This window comes from Pongo abelii, chromosome 5, assembly GCF_028885655.2.
Source record: "Pongo abelii isolate AG06213 chromosome 5, NHGRI_mPonAbe1-v2.0_pri, whole genome shotgun sequence".
Lineage (NCBI taxonomy): Eukaryota > Metazoa > Chordata > Mammalia > Primates > Hominidae > Pongo > Pongo abelii.
In genome coordinates, this window is record NC_071990.2 from 128,125,235 (window position 1) to 128,149,852 (window position 24,618).

The following is a 24,618-nucleotide window of genomic DNA, read 5'->3' on the forward strand; positions in this document are numbered from 1 at the left end:
AGATAAATTCCTGGAAATATACAACCCTCATAGATTAAACTAGGAAGAAATAGAAACTGTGAACAGACCAATTACAAGTAGCCAGGTTAAAACAGTAACTAAAAAACTGCCGGCTGGGCGCGGTGGCTCATGCCTGTAATTCTAGCACTTTGGGAGGCCAAGGTGGGTGGATCATGAGGTCAAGAGTTTGAGACCAGCCTGGCCAACATGGTGTAACCTGTCTCTACTAAAAATACAAAAATTAGCTGGGCATGGTGGTGGGCACCCATAGTCCCAGCTACTAGGGAGGCTGAAGCAAGAGAATCACTTGAACCCAGGAGGCAGAGGTTGCAGTGAGCCGAGATCACACTATTGCACTCCAGCCTGGGTGACAAGAGCAAAACTCTGTCTCAAAAAAAAAAAAAAAAAAAATGCCAACAACAAAAAAAGTCCAGGACCTGATGGATTCACAGCTGAATTCTATTAGACATTCAAAGAATAATTGATACCAATCAATTATTACTGAAACTATTCCAAAAGATAGAGAAAAAGGAAATCCTCCCTAAATCATTCTATGAAGCTAATATCACTGCAATACCCAAACCAGGAAAGGACATAGCAAAATAAGAAAACTGCAATTCAATATCGCTGATGAACATAGATGTAAAAATCCTCAACAAAATACTAGCTAGCCAAATCCAACAGCATATTGAAAAAATTATGCACCATGATTAGGTGGGTTTCGTACTAGGGATACAGGGGTTGTTTAACATACACAAGTCAATAAATGTGATACATCACATACTCAGAATTAAAAACAAAAATCATAAAATCATCTCAACAGACACATAAAAAAAGCATTTGACAAAATCCAGCATCCCTTTATGATTAAAACCCTCAGCAAATTTGACATAGAAGGGACATATCTCAAAGTAATAAGAGCCATCTATGAAAAACCCACAGCCAAGGTTATACTGAACATGGAAAAGTTGAAAACATTCCTCCTTAGAACTGGAAAAAGACAAGGATGTCCACTTTCATGACTGCTATTCAACATACTACTGGAGTTGTTGATTGCTCCTAGCCAGGGCAATCAGACAAAGGAAAACAATAAAGGTCATCCAAATTCGTGAAGAGGAAGTCAAACTGTTGCTATTCATTGATTATATGATTGTATGCCTAGAAAACCCTAAAGAATCATTGAAAAAGCTCCTAGATTGATTGAGTGAGTTCAGTAAAGTTTCAGAATACAAAATCAATGTACACAAATTAGCAGCACTGTTATACACCAACAATAACGAAGCTGAGAATCAAATCAAGAACTTAATCTCTTTTACAACAGTACAAAAAAATAAAATACTTAGGAACATACCTAACCAAGAAGTTGAAAGAGCTGGATAAGGAAAACTACAAAACACTGCTGAAAGAAATCATGGATGATATGCTAAGTAATCAAAAAAATGTGGTGCACAAAAAGAAAACCTAAATGGTCAATAAACACTAAAAAAATCCGCATTGCTAGAAATCAAGCAAATCAACATTAAAACCATAATGAATGATTAGTTTACTCACATGAGACTGCAGTTCTGAAAATGCCAAGTGATGGTAAAAATGTGGAGAAAATAAGAACTCGTATCCTTACTGGTGGAAGGTCAAAGTGATGTAAGATCTTTGAAAAGAAATTTGGTGAAATTTGCATATGTATTCTCTAAAACTCAGACATTCTAATCTTAGATATACACCTTAAGAGACTTTAACATAGATTACAAACAGATATGTTCAAGAATGTTAATTGCAGCATAGTTTGTAATAATGAAAATAAAAATAACCTAAAACCATCAAAAAGAAAATAAATCAATTATGTTGCAATCATTGAACAGAATCTTATAATAACGAAAATGAATTAACATAGTGACTGAATTTATCATCAAAATATTAAGATAAAAACCTAGCTATTGAAGAATTCAGATGGTGTAATAACATTTATAATAAAGGTTAAGAATAGAAGAAGTGGCATGCCTGATAGCCTGAGGAGCTGAGCAGTGCATTCCCCAGAGAATCTGGTGAAAATTATGAAAAAGTAAAATCAACACTTTATAACTTCTTAAAATGGTCCTACAAATGAAGAAACATCTATGCAAGAAATCTCAAAAGTGATGTAAGAAAAGTAGAAATCTGTTGTACTTGAAGATTGTTCCTTCCCTTCTCTACCCCAGCTCAGAGAAATAGAAACTGCACTCTAGACAGGTGGAGACAAGAATACAGGTCTCTCTCCTTCCAGTTCCCAATTAGAGGACTTTCTTTCTTGGAGGGAAAGACATCGGTATATTTAATCTTGCCTGCAACTATCTGCTATTGAGGCTAAATTTCAGGTCAGTGAAGCCAAGATGTGCAGTGTAGTGCAGTACAGTACATAATACTTGATAATGATACTAAATGACTGTCATTTGTTTGTATATTTCCCATAATATACTTCTTATCATTATCTTAGAGTGCACCCTTTCTACTTAACGTACATCAGAGGCAAAGATAAAACCCTGAAAGCAGCAAACAAAAATGGCCTACTACTTAATAATAAAAGCAAATTCTAATAAGATTAACAGTTTGACTTTTCATCACAAAAAAATGGAGGATAGAAGACAATGGGATAATATATTGAAAATGTACAAAGAAGAAACTATCAATCAAGAATTCTATACTCAGCAAAGCTATCTTTCAAAAATTAAACTAAATCAAGACATTTCCAGATAAAGAAAAACTGAGACAATTTGTTCCTAGCCAACTTGTCTTACAAGACATACTAAAGAAAGTTCCTCAGGCTGAAAGTAAGTGACCCTACAGGATAATTGCAATCCACACAAAAAGAAAGAACACCAGTAAAGGTAATTATGTAATTATAGAAGACAGGAAAAAGGCAAATGCACAATATCTTAACTGATTTAAAAGCGATTGTGTAAAATAATATGTATATAACGTATTGCTAGTCCTATTGAACATAGAAATGCAATATGTTTCTGCATAGAGGAGGTGGGTAGGATTAAATCTGTATTAGAATTAACAATGTATTATTGAGTTTGTAACATGAACCAATATAAAATATTAATAGATATAATAATAATACCACAAAAGAAGGGGAGAAAATAGTGTTGTATGGGAGTAATATATTTCTATGTCTCTCTGGGATCAAGCTGAGATCAATATGTACTGGGATCAAGTACATATTGAAAGCTGATTCTGTAAATTAAGATATACATGGTAAGCCCTAGAGTAACCCCTAAAAAACAACAACAAACCTCAAAAAACATAGTGAGATAAATAATTTAAATTCTTCATTAGGAAATATTTACTTAATGCAGAAGAAAACAGTAAAGGAGGAATAAAAGAACAGAAAAATACATGAGACACAGTAAACCAAAAGTAAAAATGACAGCTATAAATCCAACTATATCAAACATAACATTAAATGTGAATGGATTAAGAAACCTGATCAAAGTGCAGAAATTGTCAGATGGATTGAAATAAAACAATAAGATCCAACTATACACTGTCTATAGGACACACATGTTAGACATGAATGTTTGTGGAAAAATTATTCACAACAGACAAGTTGTAGAAACAACCCAAACACTCATTGACTGACTAAATGGGTAGGCAAAATGTGCTATGTAGATATAATGTTCAGCATAAGATGGAATAAAGTACTGATCTGTGCTGCAACATGGATAAGACTTAAAGACATTATGCTAAGTGAAAGAAGCCAGTCACAAAACACTACATACTCTATGTTCATTTACATGAAATATCCAGAATAACAAAATCTATAAAAATGGAAAATAAATTGGTGGTTGCTTAGGAAAGAGGGTTGGATGGAGAGATAAAGGGAAGTAATGTGGACAGCAGAGTTTCTTTAGGATGTGATGGACACATTCTAAAATTCACCATGGTGATGGCTGTGCATATCTGTGAATATAGTAAAAAAAAAAAAAAAAAAACATTCAATTGTACACTTTAGTGAATTGTATACAAATCATATCTTAATTAAGCTATTAAAAATTTTTTAAAGGAATAGAGGGCCATATAGAGAAGTGAATGAGCTAAAATTGGGAAATTCAAAAAGAGCACACCACTCAACCACAATTCACAATACTATTTTAGCCAAAACTAAGAAATCTTTAATACTTATTTTGTGAGAAGTAGCATTAGGAGATATACCTAATGCTAAACGACGAGTTAATGGGTGCAGCACACCAACATGACACATGTATACATATGTAACAAACCTGCATGTTGTGCACATGTACCCTAAAACTTAAAGTATAATAATAATAAAATTTAAAAAAACAATAATTAATATCAGAACTCCATTGTATAAAATAAGAATCCATTGTGTACCTTTCTATTTAAGTTTAAAGTTACAGATTTTTTAAAGAAATACACTTAAAGGCGCAAATACAATACATAATACCTCATAGGCATATTTACATATGGAATATAAATAGAAAAACATTACTGGTCCAAGTGAATGCTGGGGAGGAATTTTCTTCCTTGGGCTTTATGTTTTTAAGTCTAAGGACCTCCAGAGGTCAACTGCTTGCTTTTCTCTCCCCACCCACTTATTTCTCTTAAAGGGAACAGGAGTTCATTATCTGATTCATTTGAGAAGGAAGAGTTTTCCTTTGTCTGCTTAGCCTCTCCCTTTGCTTTCTTTGCAGGTCTCAGAAAGAATGCCCACGTGCTCTCCTTCACATGGTAAGTTTGGTGGAGCAGGTTCTGTTGTCAGAAGTTCAAATCAGGGGAGAGCTAGCAAGCCAACTGGCAAGGTGCAAGGCAGGTCACTTTTTCATCTCCTGTCTAACTTCTTTGTTTGTCTTCCACTTGGTTCTCAACTCAGCTGGGGAAGAGGAGGTTTCTTCCTGGGCCCCTTCAGAACCTGGTAGTTAAAAAAAAAAGTTACCTGCTATTCAGCATCATGAGAATGATAGTTTAGTATCTTCAGAGGGTTAGAATTTTCTCCACATTCCATCACATTAACACCAGAAGGACATGAGATTCACCTTCTTTATTAAAACTAACAAAGAAATGGACAAAAGCAGCATTCACCTCTATGTAAAGGAAATAAGAGATAACATGATCAGGGCAAAGCCTTCAATTCTGTTTGTAATGTTTACTTGATTAAGCTCAATGTTGCATAAGTCTATGTTGATTATGTTATTCCTAATATATTTTCACTTGTCTGACATATGGTTTAACAGGTTTTTTAAATAGATGAGGTATAACTGAACTTTTAATATGGAATGCTGTTACAGAAGGGGAAAATTGGAGAAGGACTTTAAGTTTTTTAAAGCTCAACATTTCTGCTCCCAAGTTTTTCTGAAAGGAAGATTTCTGAATCTATATTATAGCAAACCACCATTTGCAAATGCTTGAAAAGTGGTCTACTTCTATGTAAACATTTACAGAAACAATCGAGCAGAAAAGAGCTTTGAACCCACGTGGTGACAGTGCTCTAACTTTATGCATTGAAACCAAACCAAAACCTCTGTATTTACTCTACTTGAGGTTTCATATATTGTCACACATCACAAATTAGAAAACTCTTTAAAATAATTCCCAGTTGGTATGTTTAAGATTATTTTTCCATTGTGCAAAAGCTTGCAGGGGGTATTTGTGTATATTTGCTTTAAAACAAGTAGAATTATACAACCACAAGAGATGGGGAGAAGCCATGAAACCATGCACTGCTGCCAATACATTGTCTAAGGCAGTACTTCTCAGACTGCCTTTGATGAATGCACTTATTAAACTTTTAAACCTTTTTACATTTTACATTTTATTTTTTATCTTTTTAATTAATAATTTTACTTTATAAAAATATAAATTAGTTACCAAATAATCAAATTAAACTGTACAGGCACAAGCCCAAATCTATCTTCATTATTTTCAATGGACACAAAATTATTTTATCAAATTTTATAAACATTTCTCACTGCTTACTCTCAAGTTCTGTGCTTATCTTATTATGAACAGGTAAAAACTGTTTGTGGGCCAGCACTGGTCTACTGACCACACCTAAAGAACGATTGATCTAAGGAATTCTTTAATTTACTATTTTTCTACATTCAGCTTTATCTTTATGGTAATACACAAATATGCCTTGTATTATCAATGTAATTTTGTTGTTGCATTGCTATAACAAAATGACTGAGGCTGGGTAATTTGTAGAAAAAAGAGGTTTAATTGGCTCACAGTTCTGCAGACAGTACAAGAAGTGTGATGCCAGCATTTGCTTCCAGTGAGGACCTCAAGGAGCTTATAATCATGGCTAAAGAAGAAGGGGGAGCAGGCATCTCACATGGCGGGAACAGGAGCAAGAGAGAGAGTGGAGGGCAGAGGGGCCACAGATTTTTTAACGACCAGATTTCATGAGAACTCACTCTCATGCTCATTGACTATCCCATAGAATAGCACCAAGCCAAAAGAAACCTGTCCCCATGACCTAAGCACTTCCAACCAGGCCCTACCTCCAATGCTGGGAATTACAATTCAACATGAGATTTTTGGGGACATATATCCGAACTATTAATATATCATGCCTACCCTTGTGTTTAACCTGCTTTGACCTTCATGTTTTTTCCTTTAAAACATTTCAGCATGGGTTTCTTTTTCCAGTTTTATGTTATGCCCTGAATCCTTTTTCCTCTCTTGTCTTAATACATAGCCTTCCACATCAGATTTTATGAGAAAATGGCATTTCTTTCCTTTCCTTCTCTTGATGGATGATTGAGCATCCCTGAGATCAGACTGATTTAATAGCAATATTCAAAGGTGATATCAAGCTCTATTCTTCTCTCTCTTCTTTGTCTTTCCTCCATTCTTTCCTTTATCCCTTCCTTTCTCTTCCTCATCAAATTGTAGCTGAGAGTCTACTCTATACCAGGAAGTAGGGATCCTCTGACAAGTAAAGCCACTGTCCTTATAGGACTCAATATCTGCTAGGAAAGTACTCATTGAACACATAATTACCAAGAAGAGGGATACATTTTACGAAGGAGAAATAGTAGCTACTTCGACAGGGTTAACATGCATGGTGAGACCTGCTAACCTACCTAATTCTAGAGGACAAGGTTAGAGCATTTTTTTAAAGAAACAAATTATATTTGGTATGTACTGAATTTAAAATGAAACTGTATCTTTTCAAAATGGTATTGTTAATTTTAAAAGTCTGAAATAAATGATTTGTTAAAAGTAATTTCATTTGGTTGAATTTAAGGAGCTGAAAACAATAATCTAATTATCAAAAAAGATCTCTTGGCCCAAATGATTTTAAAAACCAGATTATAGACTGATTTAAATTAAAAGTACCCTACCCTTCTTGATCATTTCAATGATTATACTGTCAACATTTACTATTTTTTGGCTTCATTCATCAATTTAGCTTTCTAGTCTGAAATTTTTGGCAGTTCTTTCTTTAAAATCATTCTCTAATTGACAAATATATAAGCTCTAAACTTTTACTCATATATGATGATAGGAAAAACAAGGGTGACTGTATCCATATATAAAGAAAGTATCTTGTATTATTAGCTAATTATTCTTACATGAACTATTTCATAAATGTAGCCCATTTTCAATTTCTATAAAATTATTCCTGTGCTTGCTTTCTGAATAAGTAGTAAAATGTCAAAAAAAAGGTTATTATTATAGACTAAATGTTTGTGTTTCCCACAAATTCATATGTTGAAGCCCTAACCCCAAGTGTGGTAGTGTTAGGAGGTATGACCTTGGGGAAGTAATCAAGCTGAGATGATGCTGTGAGGGTAAAGTCCCCACGATGAGATTAGTGCCTTTATAGGAAGAGGAAGAAACCCACCAGAACTTCCTGTTTCCACAATGTGTGGACACAGCAAGAAGACAGCCTTCTGCAAGCCAGGAAGAGAGCTCTCACCAGGAACTAAAGCGGCCAGCACCTTGATTTTGGAATTCCCAGCCTCTAGAACTATGAAAAATAAAATGTTGTCATTTAAGTCACCTAGTCCATGATATTTTGTTACGGTACCCCAAGTTGACTGAGACGGTGATTGATAGGAAGAGAAGAATATTATCTGTATCTATTGTAATATTACTTATTACATAGGAAGAGTCCTCTAATGAAATATCAAAAAGAGCTTATTTCTTCTGTATTATAAGATCAGAGTGTATTTATTTTAAGATATTGTGTCATTAGCTCTTATACAAACAATGAGATGTGTTAAAAATGGCAGAAATATGTGAAACACTCATATTGGCAATAAGGATCTAGATTTTAGAGTTAAATGGTTTAAATCAATTTATACACTATAATACAAATGTTTTATATTATTTAATAGTTCTATTCTCACTATATACACTTTTCTTATCCTTGAGATTTCACATCTTACTCTCACCTCTCCCTCATGTGTCTCATATGGTTTCCTTTTTCAATTTTTTCATCCATCTCTCTTGTCTCTTTTTTCTCAAGTATATAACCTGTGACAAATACAGATATATTTTTCAATTTTTTGAACTACATCACCTTAAGCCTATCTGCAGAGCTAGTGAGATCCCTACGCTCACAACTTTGGTTGACATAGTCAGCTGGGTCTACAAATACTAAAAAGGACCACACCAGGCTTTGCTCCACGTTTCTACAGCAGAACAAAAGGCCACACAGCTATGTATTCCACAGAGGAGTGGGGTTGGCTCTACTAGGAACAGTACATCAGAGTCTATACAAATGATAGATTAAAGGAGATGCAAATATACAGAGCCTCCAAAGAATCGAGACCAGAGCAATCATGATGCCATGGTTATGCAACTCCATAGGCACACCTGGCAAGCAATTGCAGTCCATGAACCCTGTAAAATTGTAAATGTGGCCTGTTGAGCATAAGGGCTCTTTATATCTGACATTATATTGACCAGGCTATTGCTATCCCTTCTAGAGAGGCCCTTCACCCTCCTCTGTAAACAGAGAAGGAAGTCAGAGACTTGCTCTTGCATGCAGGCAGTTGGCAGCTCACCCTGAACTTGCTTTAGCCGGAGCACGCTCAGGCGTCATGGTCAGTGGATATCTTGAAGCTTCAAAGGTGAGTCCACTGCTCAAAGGGAGACATTTCGATGACCCAGGATTCCTGGCAGATTTTATTTCAGTTGCTGGATGGTTGTCAGAAAAACTAAAAAGCCCTCCAGCTGCCTGGAGTGTCTGTGAAATGCATGCAGTGGGTCTCCCAGACAAAGCTTTAGAAAGCTGCTAGCACCGCAAATCCAACCCAGACTCTGCATCTTGATTTCACTAGAACAGATGTTATCTGCAAGCAATTAACATACTTGTCATCGCCAGTGAAACAGATACAGAATTCTTCAGGTTGATTTTTTTAAATGTACCCTAAAGAAAAGTGTTTGTGCACAAAGAAAATTTTCTCATTAGTATTAAAATAATATTCAGTAAAGAAGTTGCATGTGTCAATTTTTTAGTTTTTTTCAATTTTGGGGAAAAGATACTATAATAACTTTTAGAGTAAATGTCACCAGCATCATAAATATTAGTGTTAGCTCCCTTTCAGTTAAAGCAGTATCTATTTGTGATTATTGTGTATTTTCATATAATGACTGACAGAATTTGCTATTTGATATATTTTTAATGTTACAAATGACTTGATTGTATAGGTTTTTATATAAAATAATGATATCTTATTTATAGTAGTTATACAAATATCAAGTAATAGCATATTGATTAAATATGTCCCTTAAGATTAGTACAAGTGAAAAGTTTGGTAAAATTCAACACGTAAATATCGTAGATTATAACTAAGTAGCGAAGTTTTAAGCTCTTAAGCTGTTCAAACAAAAGTACCCAACTAACATAATATCTTTATATTATATCACTATACTTTTGACATAAAATTATTTTCTTATAAGCTAACTCTTATAACATGAATGTTCTGAATTATTTGTCCTCATTACATTCATGGTTTTTACTTAACATTCATACCTTCACACTTTTTTTAATTAGTGAAAACTGAAAGTTCTGGTTTCTACCATTTCAACTTCTGATACAAACATTTCTACAGAGGTTAAATAAGTTTTTTTTTTTATTCTTCTTTTACATTAAGACAATTGGTATAATTTTAAGGCAATATTTTTGCTACAATGGCAGCTTTAACTGGTTTGAAAATACATACTTAAATCATGTGATACTATGACTAATAGATTCATTCTAAACAGTGGTACTTGTATTTGAAGTGACATAAATATTTGTGGCTACTGGGAGGCAGAGATGGGACAATAAAAAAAGCACTGTACTAGATTCTAGTATTCAATATCGCTCTCATAGATCTATAATTTACTAACTGTTGACCTTGAAAAATGACAAGTTTTTTACCTACAAAATGACGACCTTCTTAAATGATTTATTATGAGAGTTAGTTAAGATAACTTATATGAAAACTCTTCATAAATCATGGCACATTATACAAATGAAAATAACTTTAATCATAGAATATTGCACATGGCATATACTCAGTAAAATACCTGATGTGGGGCACTGTCAACTCTACTATGTGATCCTAGCTAATGTGTCCTATTGGTTTTTGATGCTTTCTCTCTAATAGGAAGTGCTTTATCAGTGTAGCTTAAGTGCTAGATAGATTGGTGGTTAATTTCTCTACTAGCACACAGGTGCCCCAGTGTGCTCACACTCTTCTCCCAACCTTTTCTCTATGTCCTTGTATGAAGTCTTATATCTTATATCTTGTACCTTATCTTCTCTATGTCCTTGTATGAAGTCCTGCTCAGGTCTATCATCAACTCAGTGTTGGTGCAAAAGTCAAATCCTTTACTTTGTAAGCTCCTTAACACTCAGGCACTTTACTGCCTAAGAGAAGATTATAGTTTAACACTTTTTAATGATTTTTTAAATAAGTCATTTTCTTTTCAGTTATATGAGAGTCCTCTGTGGTTTCTCACTCATCTTCATAGTCTCAGCAATTACTATACTGCCCTGTAATAGATAATTCTAAGTGTTTGATTATATTAATGATTTGACCTCCAAAATCAGAACCTTCATGTTGTGGGTGAGTTTTTGTCCAAGTGAGGGCAGAAGTACCAATACCCTTGTTTAATCCACTTGATTACTTCTTGACCAATTCTTTAGCAAGAAAATCAGTACTTTGAGGTTGTTCTACCTATTTGTGTACTTTCTTTTTTGAATTCTATTCTTTTAAAAATATTTTCCTAACCTTTATTGTAATTGCAATGTCTGATTTCTTTGTGCATTTTTGAGTCATTTGGTAAATATTTTTTTACAGCACTTCTACCTTCAAGGCATTGCTCTAATAAGACTGGATATTAGATACAGCAATGGACAAACCAGGGCGGATACTCTCTTCCCCTTGGAGTCTAATTCTACTGGGCCAGCCATGCAATAAGTTAAGCAAACCCACATATTAACAAAATAATTTCAGATAGTTAAACATTCAATGAAAGGAACAAAAAGGGTACTATGAGAGAGACAAGCAGCTGTAAGAGGGACTTTTAAAGTCCGAAAGTGACAATTTAAGCTGAGATGTGACAGATGAGAAGCCTGTCAGGCCAAGGGAGAATTAGAAAAAAAGGTTCAAAATCCATAGGCAGACAAGAACTTGACGTATTCTAACAGATTTCAGGGGCCAATGCGGGTGAAGGAAAATGAGGGAAAATGAAAAAAGTATGAGGTAATGCAGAAGAGATAACAACAGCAATATTATTGACTAGTGTTTATTGTGGGCTTTCTATTGCCAGATAACAGTGCTAATTAAGTGCTTTGCAAACTATCTCACTTAATTCCCACAACAATTATATGAAGTAAATGTTATTATAAGCACTTTACAGACAAAGAAACTGATGATTAGAGGTTAAATAGGTAGGATCCCAATCACAAAGTGACTTATAGGACATGATAAGGTAATTCAACTTTTCTTTTAGTATAATAAGAAGCCATCAAAAGATTTTAGACAGCAGAGTGATAAGATTTGTCTCTATTAATATAAAAATATACCCTGAATGACAGATGAACGTCATGTTGCTTAATTTCCTACTCTTCTCTTTATATCTGGTTTGTTTTGTGCCCACTAGGTTATGAACCCATTTGGGAGAGCAGACCATATCGATATTGTTTATCACTCTACATCCAGTACTTAGTATAGTGTTTAACATATTGTGGCTGCCCAATTAATACATATTGAATGGCTGTACTTGATACTTGCTAATTTCCACTTACTTGTATTCTGATTTGAGTTACTAACCTTAAACATGACATTGGTCTCTGTTTTTTGAGTACCATAACTCTATTCCAGATTCCTTTTATCTTTCCAGAGATTTTTATAGGAAGGAAATTGTATACAGTAACAGGTGTGCATTGTTCTTTTTGGGCTTTATTACAATGATTGTGGCAAAATCCATAGTAACTGGGTACCTTAGACTGTTTGGGCTGCTATAACAAAATACCATAGGCTGGTGGCTTATAAACAACAGAAATATATTTCTCTGAGTCTGGAGGCTGGAAAAGTCCGAGATCAAGGTGCTGGCAGATTTGGTGTCTGGTGAGGGCAGGTTTCCTTGTTCATAGATGGTGCCTCTAAACTGAATCCTTACATCAAGAGAGGGTAAGGCAGCTCTCTAGAGACTCCCTTATAAGGCAGTAATTCCATTCATGAGGGCAGAGCCATGATAATCACCTCCCAAATACTCTACCTCCTGATACCATCACATTGGTGATTAGGTTTTAGCAAATGAATTTTTGGAGGACACAAGTAGTCAGACCTGGGGAAGAAGTGGAGACGAAGGCTGCAGCCAGAGGTGTCAGGTTGGAGGCCACAGAGGTTAAAAGGATAAGAACCATCAGGGCAGAATCCAGGGTAGCTAGCAAAGGAAAATAATGTCTCTCAGTTTCTCTGAGCACTGCAAGGGCTCACTCCACCCAAGGACCCCTATTCTGTCTTGACTTGAGCATCAGGCTATGTAGCTGAGTCTTTTGCGCCCCACTGAGTTAATAATACTTAAATAATAATTGTTGTATCTATTTTGCTGAATATAACAAACTGAGTAAGTGCTGGTTGAAGTAAAGCTCATAAATTAGAATTCAGTCCCTTTATTTATTGCAGAATTACATCCACCTTGAAAAAAAGAATTAAAGGCAAAAAATTCAAGTATTTTTCTCATTATGGGATACATCACAAATTTTGAAAAAAAATTTATTAAATATAATAATATTGCATCCAGCAGTTGCTCAGTGTTAATCAGAATGGTAGATTTTGCTATTATAACAAATTAATCTTAAACTTCATTTCCTTATCATATACTCACACAGACTGAACTTTAGTCTGCATAGTTTCAGTCCGTATTCCTGGATGATAGCATCTCCACCATTTTAGCACAGCACCCTCTGAAACATGCAGCATCTTTGATAGTTGGGAAAGAGATATAAGAGAATTGTGGGTGTAATTTATACCTCCTCAATCTGGAAATGATCTTATTTTACCAGCCAAAACTAGTAACACGCTAGTGTTGAACTGCAAGGAGGCTAACAAATATGGGCAAGCAGATGGAATTCAGTTGAGCATCACACATATTCTACAGTGCTCTCCAAACATACCATTTTCAGAAGGGTAGCAAGTCTAAGACTTTCAGTTGATAGTAGAGGGATCATATTCCACCTTGTAGTCTGTACTTTCAATTTCACTTCTGCTTTTCTTTAGAGTCAGGATACATTGGTTATTATACAGTCACTGGAAGCACCAGATGTATTTCCAAAATTCCTGTTCATGCAGAATATTAAATAAACAGATGCCATTCCTCATTAGGAATTTATACACCTTCTTGACTAATATAAAATGTATCAAGTCATTTCCAAATTAAGGATTATTAAAATCGATATTTCTCATGGTCTTATTGTTGTGTTCTCTAAGAAGGGTTAAGCTTAAAGCTTTTTTTGGTCCCAAGTGTACTGTTCATATGCTGATTGATTTGGAACATAACTTTAAGAATTGTGAAGCATCTTCCAATTTTTAAATGAGAATCAGTTGTGCTGTTTTTTAAATGATATACTGTGCTGGCACAATATCTATATGGTGTCATCATTGTTGTAATATCGAAGATTCAGGCAAATGTTCAGTTGTGTTTTCACTTATTTTGGAAAATTGGATTACATCAATAAATTTACCAGGAAAAATAACATGACTTAAATATTTTCTAAAAGTATCTTTCAAATACGGTTCTAGGGTTCAAATTGAGCATCATTATAGAGTGTTTTTGAAGATGTTGGAAAGCCATCTGTAGCAAGCTGTCAAAGGAATTTTTGTATCAATTGGGATGTCAAACGGGAGAACTTCTGGATTTTCTTAGAAAGTTCATCTCCACAGTTCTTTTGTTTATATAAAAAAATGATATTAACCCAATGTTCATCACAAAAAAATAGAGAAATAAATTGTGAACTATTCACACTTAGTATATTACACAATAGTAAAAGTAGAGTACAGCTACTCGCAATAATATGGATAAACTTTTAAATATAATGTGAATGAAAATCAACTTCTAGAACACTACATAGAATGTATAATTTTTATGAAGTTCAAAACAAGGGCTTCATTAGTCTATACACGAGACAAAACAATAAAATACAAAAATAGAGAAATATATTCAGAATCTTGGTTAGTTATGCTAGTTTGGGGAAAGTCAGGAGATTCAATAGTGAAGGTGCATATTAGTATGCTTAATGGTATTGGAATTTTCTATGTCTTATGTGGAATATGTTCACAAGTGATTTTTTTATAATATACTTTATAACTCTTACATTCCCTACATTCTTTTGTACCTAATTGTACATAATAAAAATGTAAAATTAAGGAAAAATAATTTCCTTTTTTTTTGAGATAGAGAGATTTGCTGTATTGCCCAGGCTGGAATGTAGTGGCACCGTCATGGCTAACTGCAGCCTCTTCCTCCTGGGTTCAAGCGATTCTAGTGCCTCAGCCACATGAGTAGCTGAGATTACAGGCGTGTGCCACCACACTGGGCTAATTTTTTGTATTTGTAGTATAGATGGGGTTTCACTATGTTGGCCAGGCTGGTCTCGAACTCCTGGCCTCAAGTGATCTGCCTGCCTCTGCCTCCCAAAGTGCTGTGATTACTGGCTTGAGCCACCATGCCTGGCCATTTTCTATTTTTGAATAATAATGTCAATCAACAATCTGGTTTGTTGATTGACATTATATCTTTTTGGATATTGTGGTGACAGATGATGGTTCAAGCCTACTAAGCAGAATTTATTGGGCCATAGGTCTTTAATAAATATACTGACATAATTGATTTTGTATTTGCCAATACTTTCATAACTCCTACATATTTTCCCTATTTCCATTAGCTTCTCTATTTTTTTCCCGTTAGTTCTAATCTCTAATTTCCAACTAAGCTCTGACTCCTAGGATGGGCTTTACCTAGATTTAGTGTCAGAAATTGCTTGACTCTAACATAGTTAGGATAAAACCTCAGGTTATTCCAAAATATTTTGGTTGGGAAGCAAGCAACAAAACAACCACTTCTCTTTGTCTACCAGCTATGTGTTCCTTGGTTTGACCACTGACATTTCCATCAATTGTTGAACATGTTGATCCTGCTTTCCTTACTGCTTCTTCCAATGTCTTTCAATCCTTATCCTAACAACCACTGTGTCAATTAAAAAAAAGATGATAAAAATGCCACTTTAAAGATTTGAAGGGGGAAGTAGATGTTCCCACCTCTTTCTCCATGGCTACTTAGGGTCTGAAGTTATTGATGAGTATTGTATTTTGGCCTTAGTTATTGATGAGTATTGTATTTTGGCCTTTCTGGGACTCCAGTATTAACCCATGTGCTGGGAACTTATGCCGCCAGTGCTCTCAGCTGGCTTCATTTTTGTTCTTTTTATTTCTATCTTGGTACTGAGAATACAAAGGGGCATAACTTACAGTTCTCAAGATAGGAAATGACAAATATGCAGAAAGGATTAGAAATTTGGAATCTATGTGATTACTTTTATACTTTCTTAGTTTTGCAATTTGCGGTACAAATTATTTACTATTATAAACATTAATTGAAATTGTTCTAATTAATGTAGATAGAAAAGAGAAATAAATAAAAAGTAGGCTCATATAACTAAATTTCAAAAATCTGTTTCTATTATCTATCCTCTTTCTGGTGATTTGTATTTTGTTTTAATTCAAAATATAAAATGCAGGTTTTTTTTTTTTTTTTGAGATAGAGTTTTGCTTTTGTCACCCAGGCTGGAGTGCAATGGCACTATCTCAACTCACTACAACCTCTGCCTCCCAGGTTCAAGCAATTCTCTTGCCTCAGCCTCCTGAGTAGCTGGGATTACAGGCGCCCACCACCTCGCCTGGCTAATTTTTTTTTTTTTTTAATTTTTAGTAGGGATGGGGTTTTACCACATTGGCCAGGCTGGTCTCGAACTCCTGACCTCAGGTGATCCGCCCGCCTCGGCCTCCCAAAGTGCTGGGATTACAGGCATGAGCCACCGCACCTAGCAAAATGCAGTTTTTTTAATACTCTTTTTTTCTGACCCAGGCACTTCTCTTCCTATAGAGGGCAATTGTAGAATTGACCGGACAACAGGTTGTGAGCTCTTCTAACTGAACCTGCTGGAGTTGGGGGAGTCTGTATTTCCAGCTATGGCCCAGAATCCTGAATTCTGACCTGGTTCTGAATTCTAACCTGACCATTAAAGACAGAACACGGCAGCTAGAAGAGATTAAGAGCTCATGAGAACAGATACAGTAAAAAAGACGATGGGAAGAGAGTGTTGTTGTTTTGCATGGTCTTTATTTCTTTGGTATATGTGGTAAATAAAGATAAGAACTAAGCAGTACATATTGGAGAAAATGAGTATTTTTTGTCACTGAAAACATTTAATAGACAACTAAGAGATGAGCAGAGATGAGTTAAATTATAAAATTAAGAGAGTAAAAACTGATTACGTATATTCCAAAGTTTTAATCTTTTGTATATTTATTGTTTCCCATCTTGAAAACTATATATAGCAAGTTATGGCCCTTTGAAATTTTTGCACCATGAAGAAGTATAATGAGCAGAAATAAAGAAGACTGAGGACATGACCTATCTTTTAGTCTAATTCTCTAATTACTGTTTTTCAATTTGCCCTATTTTTCTCCTGCAATTTTTTAAATCTACAGTTTCTGTTACTTTCCTATTTTATTTCACTATTTTTTTTTAATTTTTTTCTTATTTAAGAAAGCACTTAACTACTTTTTCTATTATATCTCAGATATTCTAAAATGTAATTTAATTTTATTAATCATAGAATTTCTGTAACTAATATTTAATATTGTGTTTGACAAGAGGTTATAGGGTATTTTTATTTTTGTAGCTATTAATTTATTGACATTTGCCTTGTGGGCTATATATAATATTTTGTTTGCTTTCTTCAGATAATTGGCAGCCTGAAAGGTATAATATAATCCAATAAAACCTAACTAGCTGATAGAATTTGATAATTCAAAGAATAAAGACGATGAATAATTTAGAAATTAGAGGTCAGGAAAAATGAGAAAAAATTGGAGATGACATAATGTTTCCAAAATTTGGTCAAAATTATGGCAAGAAAAAAAAATGAGTCCAAATGGGAGAAGAGGTACTTGAAAGAAGAAAGAAGAAAAAGTAGGAACTTGATGTTATAGTGGTCAAAATGCTTTCTTGGGTAATTCCTAGAAAATATGCCTAGGAACAAAATGGACGCTAATTACCTAGTTACTGGTTCTATACCAGTGCAAAACATTCATTCCTCACCAAACCCAAAAGACCAATAATGAAAACTACCATAATGGTCCTAGTCCTGTCTACATCTTAAGCTGAAAAGAAGTGTATTCTCCTCATTTTTCAGATGAATCAACCATAACCTTTGAAGAGTGCCTGGGACATAATGATTGCTTCAGAATAGATGTATAAATGAATGAGTAGTTAAACCAACGTCAAACAGCTGGTATCAGGTGAAGAATTAGGGGTAAGTGATCCTTGTCTCCTGCCTCCTTATGCCTTAGTCTTTTCAATACATCATATTCACCTATGATTTTCATTATTTCAGGAAATATGACAGACTTAAACTTTCACTTTACTGGGTAGGTTATTGTTTTGTTTCTGCTTCTCCTAGTTTAAGAAGAGAAATAGAAACAGCCAAAGAAAACACTGGTAGGCATTGACAACAACAGCATTAAGGAAACATGCACTAAGAAGGATTGCAGAGGCATGAGGTGGTGAAGTCCAGGGAGTACAAATAATCTCATATGAATCTTACCACTGCACTCCAACAATACACACAAGAGTTGAATATCACTCAGGTAGAATAATTTCATATGGTACAAAGATATAATATAGGTTATATACACAGTACCATCTCTAGTAGTTTGATGGAAACTTTCTGGAACACTCAGTTGAAAAAAAACTTCAATGGTCATGCATGAGGTCCACAGGAAATGTATCAGATTGATTAAGAATGTCTGTTGTGGTTATGGATAGGGATACAGCATTATGAATATAATAAATATTCAACTCTTTCTTATTATATTTTTTATGATCACTTTTATGTTATTCAGTGAATTAACTTGCCTGACAGAAGACTAGGGCATGGTTGACTCTCTCTCTCTCTCTCTCTCTCCCTCTCTCCATATCTATCTATCTATCTATCTATCTATCTATCTATCTATCTATCTATATATATATAGTCAACAAGTATGTGGATATTCAACAAATATATGTATATATTTTTGTTAAAATAAACACTTCACTAATAGAAAGGGCTATATAGATATTTGATGAATTATATATCATGATTAAAGATTCTTGATGTATACTGACAGGAAGATATATTAGAAAAAATAAGAGAATGACATTCCATGGCACCACTCACTGCATAGTCTATCACCTGGAAGTGAAAAGGAAGAGAGAGAGATTTCTTTACCAAAGGAAAGATGATTGATATTGTCTTCCATACCAATAGTCAGGTGAAAAATGCCTTTTAATTGCAATATTTTAGAAAAGTTCAATTCAGTCTACATTTTGAAAATTTGAGGGATGAAGTCAATTAAAAAGTACAAGAGAACTAGGTTAAACTTGTGGTTGATGTGGTTGCACCACTCAGTGACATGTGGGACAGATTCCTGGATGAAAGAAACCATCACCCAAGTTTAGAATTCACTGGATCCTGTGGCTTTTGAGATTTGAACCTAACCTGAACTTTTTGGTGTGTTGTATTTTCCTTTTGTTTTATTTCCTGGCAAGAGAACGTGTGTGTGTGTGTGTGTGTGTGTGTGTGTGTGTGTATTCGTACTCACTCTACAGTTGGTAAAAATTATTGTAAAGCCAACTGGGAAATAGGTTTTTGAATACACTTTGATGAGTTAACTGTAAATAAATTAATATCAAGAGGATTAAATTTCCATTAAAATATATAAATATTTAAAAATTGAAGGGAAAGATACTTAGAAAAACATAATTTAGGTTTTACCCAAACCAGAACATTTGTAAAAATAGCTAAAAATACTAGATGATCTCAAATTGTGGTCTAGCTCAAAACCTTAAGTTACATTGTTTTCCAATGTTCAGATTCCCTATGATCCCCAAGCAATATTAGGTAAAACTATTGCTCCTCAGGGAAGAGAATTTCAAATCTCTGATTTTGGTCTCCCACTCATTCATCAGGCCTCACTGGGACCTGTCCTTGGTTGGATAACATATAGGGCCACCATGCAAGTTCTAAGAGCCACCTGGGAGAAATAATTAGAATCATGTGGCTAAGCTCTTCAAAACATATAGAAAAATTGATATGCCTGTCCCTGTGGGAGGAAAAGAAATCCACAAGAATAATGACCTTAATGGTGCCTTGGTGTTGCTTGACTTCCAGTGTGTGCTCTGTAGTGCAGCCAAATCTCCTGATCCAAAGGATTGTAGTGTTGGCTAGCAGAAGAGTAAAATAAATGTATGAGATATGAGACATTGTTTGCATGTGATTTTGTGAGAATATCATCTTTTTAAGTAGTATGTCTTTTGCTAATCTACTCAGTCTATTGTGTCACTTTATATTTTTTAAAGGGTAGCATTTTAGTTTAACACGGTCGAGTAGAAAGGACATGTGATTTGGAATTAGACAGATCTGACTCTGTCCTTGAATAGCTGAGTGAATTGGGGCAAGCATTGTACCTGGCACACTGTAAGGGGGATGTTAATTCTACCTCATAATGTTACAGTTGTGAGAGTTTGAGATTTTATATAATCTGGTATAATGTAGGTGGTCAATAAATGCTAGTTATTACTTTTTGTTTTTTTATCTTACAGCTTCAGAAATTTTATGTGAGAGAAAAATATATTTTAAAAGAAATAAAATTTCCCCCTGACTGTCAGCATTTCTTTACTTTTCATACAGTGGGCCAGATCACTAGCCATTTGATACAAAGGACATCAGAATAGAACCTCTCCTCCCTACTGAAGGATCTTAACAAAACTGTGACAAATTAGAAAGCAAATTAAGCTTCATCGTAAAAGAAATAGAAACTAGGATATCATATTTAGAATGATCCCTTGCCAGTGTTTGGGTTATGCAAGCATTCAACATTGTTCTTTGGTTCTGTTTTAACATCCAGCTGTTATGATAACTCTGAAATAAGTAGTGAATTTTCATTTTTGCAGTTTAACTTTTGAACTTTATAACCATTAAATGAGAAGCAATATTCTGGAATCTATAGTTTGGTTTAGCAAAGAAGAAATGTTTTCTGTTCTCTGCAGGCCTCACTTAGACCTGGATATTGCTGATTGTCTTGAAATATGTATATTCATTCAAGAAGCCTAGGGTAATACTCCTACAGGCTTAGAGGATGCCTGATATTACAGAGCTTTCAGGAAGTCACCATATCCATATATATTATTAGTCAGTTTTATACTAACTTGGGTACTTGGAAGGTACATATTTGCTTGCCTATTTTCTTTTCTGGTATTTCGGGTCCTAACAAAAGAGCACCAGTGACTACTTATCTTTACTGTAAATTTATCTTTTACACCTTACTGTGTGTACATCCTTACTGTGAAGCCATTAAACAATAGATTTGTCTAATTCTACTTGCTCATATCCATGCTCACCAAGCAAGTGTGTCTAATAAAGCTGTGCAAGAATGTTATACTGCCATTAAAGGAGCATTGATTCACATGACCACAAGGTGAGGTCCCAAAATAGGCCATCTGCAAGCTGAGGAGCAAGGAAGCCAGTCCGAGTCCCAAAGCTAAAGAACTTGGAGTTCGATGTTTGAGGGCAGGAAGCACCCAGCACAGAACAAAGATGTAGGCCAGAAAACTAAACCAGTCTAGTCTTTCCATGTTCTTCTGCCGGCTTTTATTCTAGCCATGCTGGCAGCTGATTAGATTGTGCCTATCCTGATTGAGAGTGGGTCTGCCTTCCCCAGTCCACTGACTCAAATGTTAACCTCCTTTGGCAACACCCTCACAGACACACCCAGGAACAATACTTGGCATCCTTCAATCCAATCAAGTTGACACTCAGTATTAACCATGACACCTCTCATCAGCTTATAGCCTGAATTATAAGAGACTTCTACCTGACTTTCCTGTCTCTTTTCTCACTCATCTTATCAATTTATGTTTGCCATAATCATAACTATAATAATTCCTGTAAGTGCCTACAATAGTTCCTTATTGTCTACTACTGTAAAACTTTGGGATTTAATTAAAAGGTCTCCAAGAGTTTGGAATTAAATTTTTAGAAATGCGTCTGAGTTAAACTATAAAATCAGGTGAATATAGGTGAGGTGTGTCAGCTGAAATGAGTTCCTGGTAACCCATTTGAAAATGCTCATGTATCTTGTCAAAGACAGCCTCTCAGAAAGAGGAATTTGTCACTCCTAGACACACAGAGAAGAGGTGAGTGTCAAATGTATCTGTTGGCAACATCTATCCAAAGATAATCCAAGGAAAGGGAAATTGTTTGTCCAACCTGGAATATTTCAGTTTCTAATGACAGAGATATTGCCAGAGTGCAAATAAATATGGGCAGTTGTAGTCAGTGGGTTTTAGATCACACTGCCAATACCATCCTTATTGTGAAGCCATTAAACAAGAGATTTGTCTAATTCTGCTTGCTCATATCCATGTTCACCAAGCAAGTGTGTCTAATAAAGGTATGCAAGAATGTTATACTGCCATTAAACCTTTCCTATCCCTGTAACAAAAGTTGCTTCTGGAAATTCAGTAAAACGATGTCTGATTACTGTTTAGCTTCCTGGTTTAGTTATTTTTGTTTGATTACATTTCTGAGAGTACCCCAAATTTACTCAGGCATCTATTCTCTTTCTTGTGATCATAGGCTTCTTAGAGGCTGGAAGCAGCCTCCAAGCAGGGGTGAATCCTGATTTGTCTACACTCATCAATGATTCCCATTTTCTGTGCCAGCAACTTGTCTAGGCCAGAAACAATTCTAACCTGTGAGATATAAAGGCAGTCGGCTGGTGGATCTCAGGAAAGATTCCTCATCCCTTCATTTGGTGCAAATGAAAGCATGCCTTCTACTCCTTAAAGGCTTTGTCTTCTGTGTGATACTTCAGAGTTCTGCAATGACCCCACGAGGGGAGCTAGCTGAGTATCAGGCAGAGAGAGACAGAGAGAGAGAGAGAGAGAGAGAGAAGAGAGAGAAAGAACCTGTGGCCTTGATGACACTATCATCCCCTGAATTAATTAGCTCTGGACTTGCTCTACCTCTGTGCTGAAACATAAAACATGAATTAAGACTTAAGTTTGAACTATCTCAGTTTAAGGCAGTATAGTATTGAGTTAAGAGCATGGGCTTAGGAACCAACTGTCTTATTGTGAATCCTGGCTTTGCCAAATCCTCAATGCATGAATGTGGGGAATTTAATATTGTTGTGCCTCATTTTCCTTATGTTTGTCATACAAACAAAAAGTGTTAATACAAAGTAAAGAACCAAGAATTTTTATAAATTGTAAGCTTTTCATAAATATTAGGGAAAAAATCTTATGGCAGAAAGCAATGTGACTGATACACTTCCAAGTAGTTGAGCTACAGGGAGAAAATATAAGATTCCTGCCAACATGAATATTCCAATTCTTCTATGTATTTCTTATTTTGAAAGAATAAGTTGGTATTTTGATATCAGCCACAGTTTTCTGTGTATTAAAGCTAACATGGGTCATTCTCTCAAGGTCTGTTAACCCCTTGGCATTGGAAATAATGCGTTTTAAACCTTAGAAGTGGTGGACCAGATGATCCAACAGAGCTGCCAACACATTGTTGTTTCCAAATACCTCTCTGCAGACCTGTGCAGCCTGTGATGAGATGTTCTCCAGCCTCCAGTAAAATGAAAATGTAAGGAGTGAGTTTTTCACAAGCCAAATTTCTACTTTAAAGGAACATCTTTTATTTTGAGATCATTTGCATACTCCATTTTTTGTTCCAGATTTTCTTAAATTTGCTTTATTAAAAGTTGAGCTCCAAAGTCTTTCCATGGCCATTCCTGAACAATTACTATCTAGTGTGTTTCCTGAACTCCTTTTAGACAGGATTCCCAACTTTCCTCTGACCTAATTGAGCAGAACCTTCACATCCTATCAAAGTCCCACCCCTCAAGTATTTCTTGGAGGCCCTGGGATGTATTTAATGGTGCCATCCCCATTGAATCTTTGGTGCTGCACACCAAGCCTGAGAATTATTGTCCAGGTTCCACTCCCACTACCATGAGAGGGCTACTCCTGTCTGTTCTCACGGATGCTGCAGTTTCCTGCTGGCCCCTTATTGGCATCCACCAATGTCAAGTTGGGAAAACTGCCCTCTCTTCGTCTTGTTTCTTTCCAAGAGGGCCCAAAGCAGCCTTCTTTCAGGCTCATGTCTTTCATTTGGGTTCAAATACAGCCTCTGTGGTAGACTCACATGTTTACTCGCCTACTGTGGTTGAAATTAGTAACTGTGTCAAGTTCACCACACTTAGCCTGCTATCCCCAAGGGGAAATCCTTTCCAGGGAACTTATTCAGTACCTCGTGTTTAAAGACTTTGGTAAAACCACTCACCAGTACTACCTGCCAGTGTGTCTGAACTAGAGCAATAGATGGAATATGAATTTTTTTTCCAGAGGGTACAAATATATTTCCATCAGGCCTGTATCATCAGCTTGACAAATATACCTTAAGCCCAGCCATTGGTAGAAGTCCGTGCACAACTCAAGCGGAATCATTGCTCTCATCATTTAGGACGTTTTGGAAATGGAAATAGTACCTAAAAAGCTAGCCTCTGGTTCTTGTCAATTATCCTTAGGCAAATTACTTAATTTGTCGAGACCTTAGTGACTTTATGTATAAAATGGGGATAAAAATAGTACTTACCTCCCATGTAAAGTAGATAGGTTAGTATCTTATAAGGGTACATAATAGAGCATATATAATAAATCTTTACATATATGTCAGATATTATTATTATGAGTATTAACTCTGTCACACTGCCTCCTAAGGTGGAGGCATATGAATATTCTTAATTGACTTGATCTAGTGCATTCTGACAACCCTTC

The 24,618-nt window shown here is 35.3% G+C and overlaps 1 long non-coding RNA gene across 1 annotated transcript in view; it reads left to right on the forward strand.

Moving 5' to 3' along the window:
* Window positions 1-4,398: 4,398 nt before the first annotated feature.
* Window positions 4,399-24,618, forward strand: part of LOC134761555 (uncharacterized) — a 29,694-nt gene continuing 9,474 nt past the window's right edge. Inside the window, exons 1-2 of the long non-coding RNA XR_010140339.1 lie at window positions 4,399-4,728; window positions 17,927-18,046. This is a non-coding gene — a long non-coding RNA (uncharacterized LOC134761555). The remainder of the gene's footprint in view (window positions 4,729-17,926; window positions 18,047-24,618) is intronic.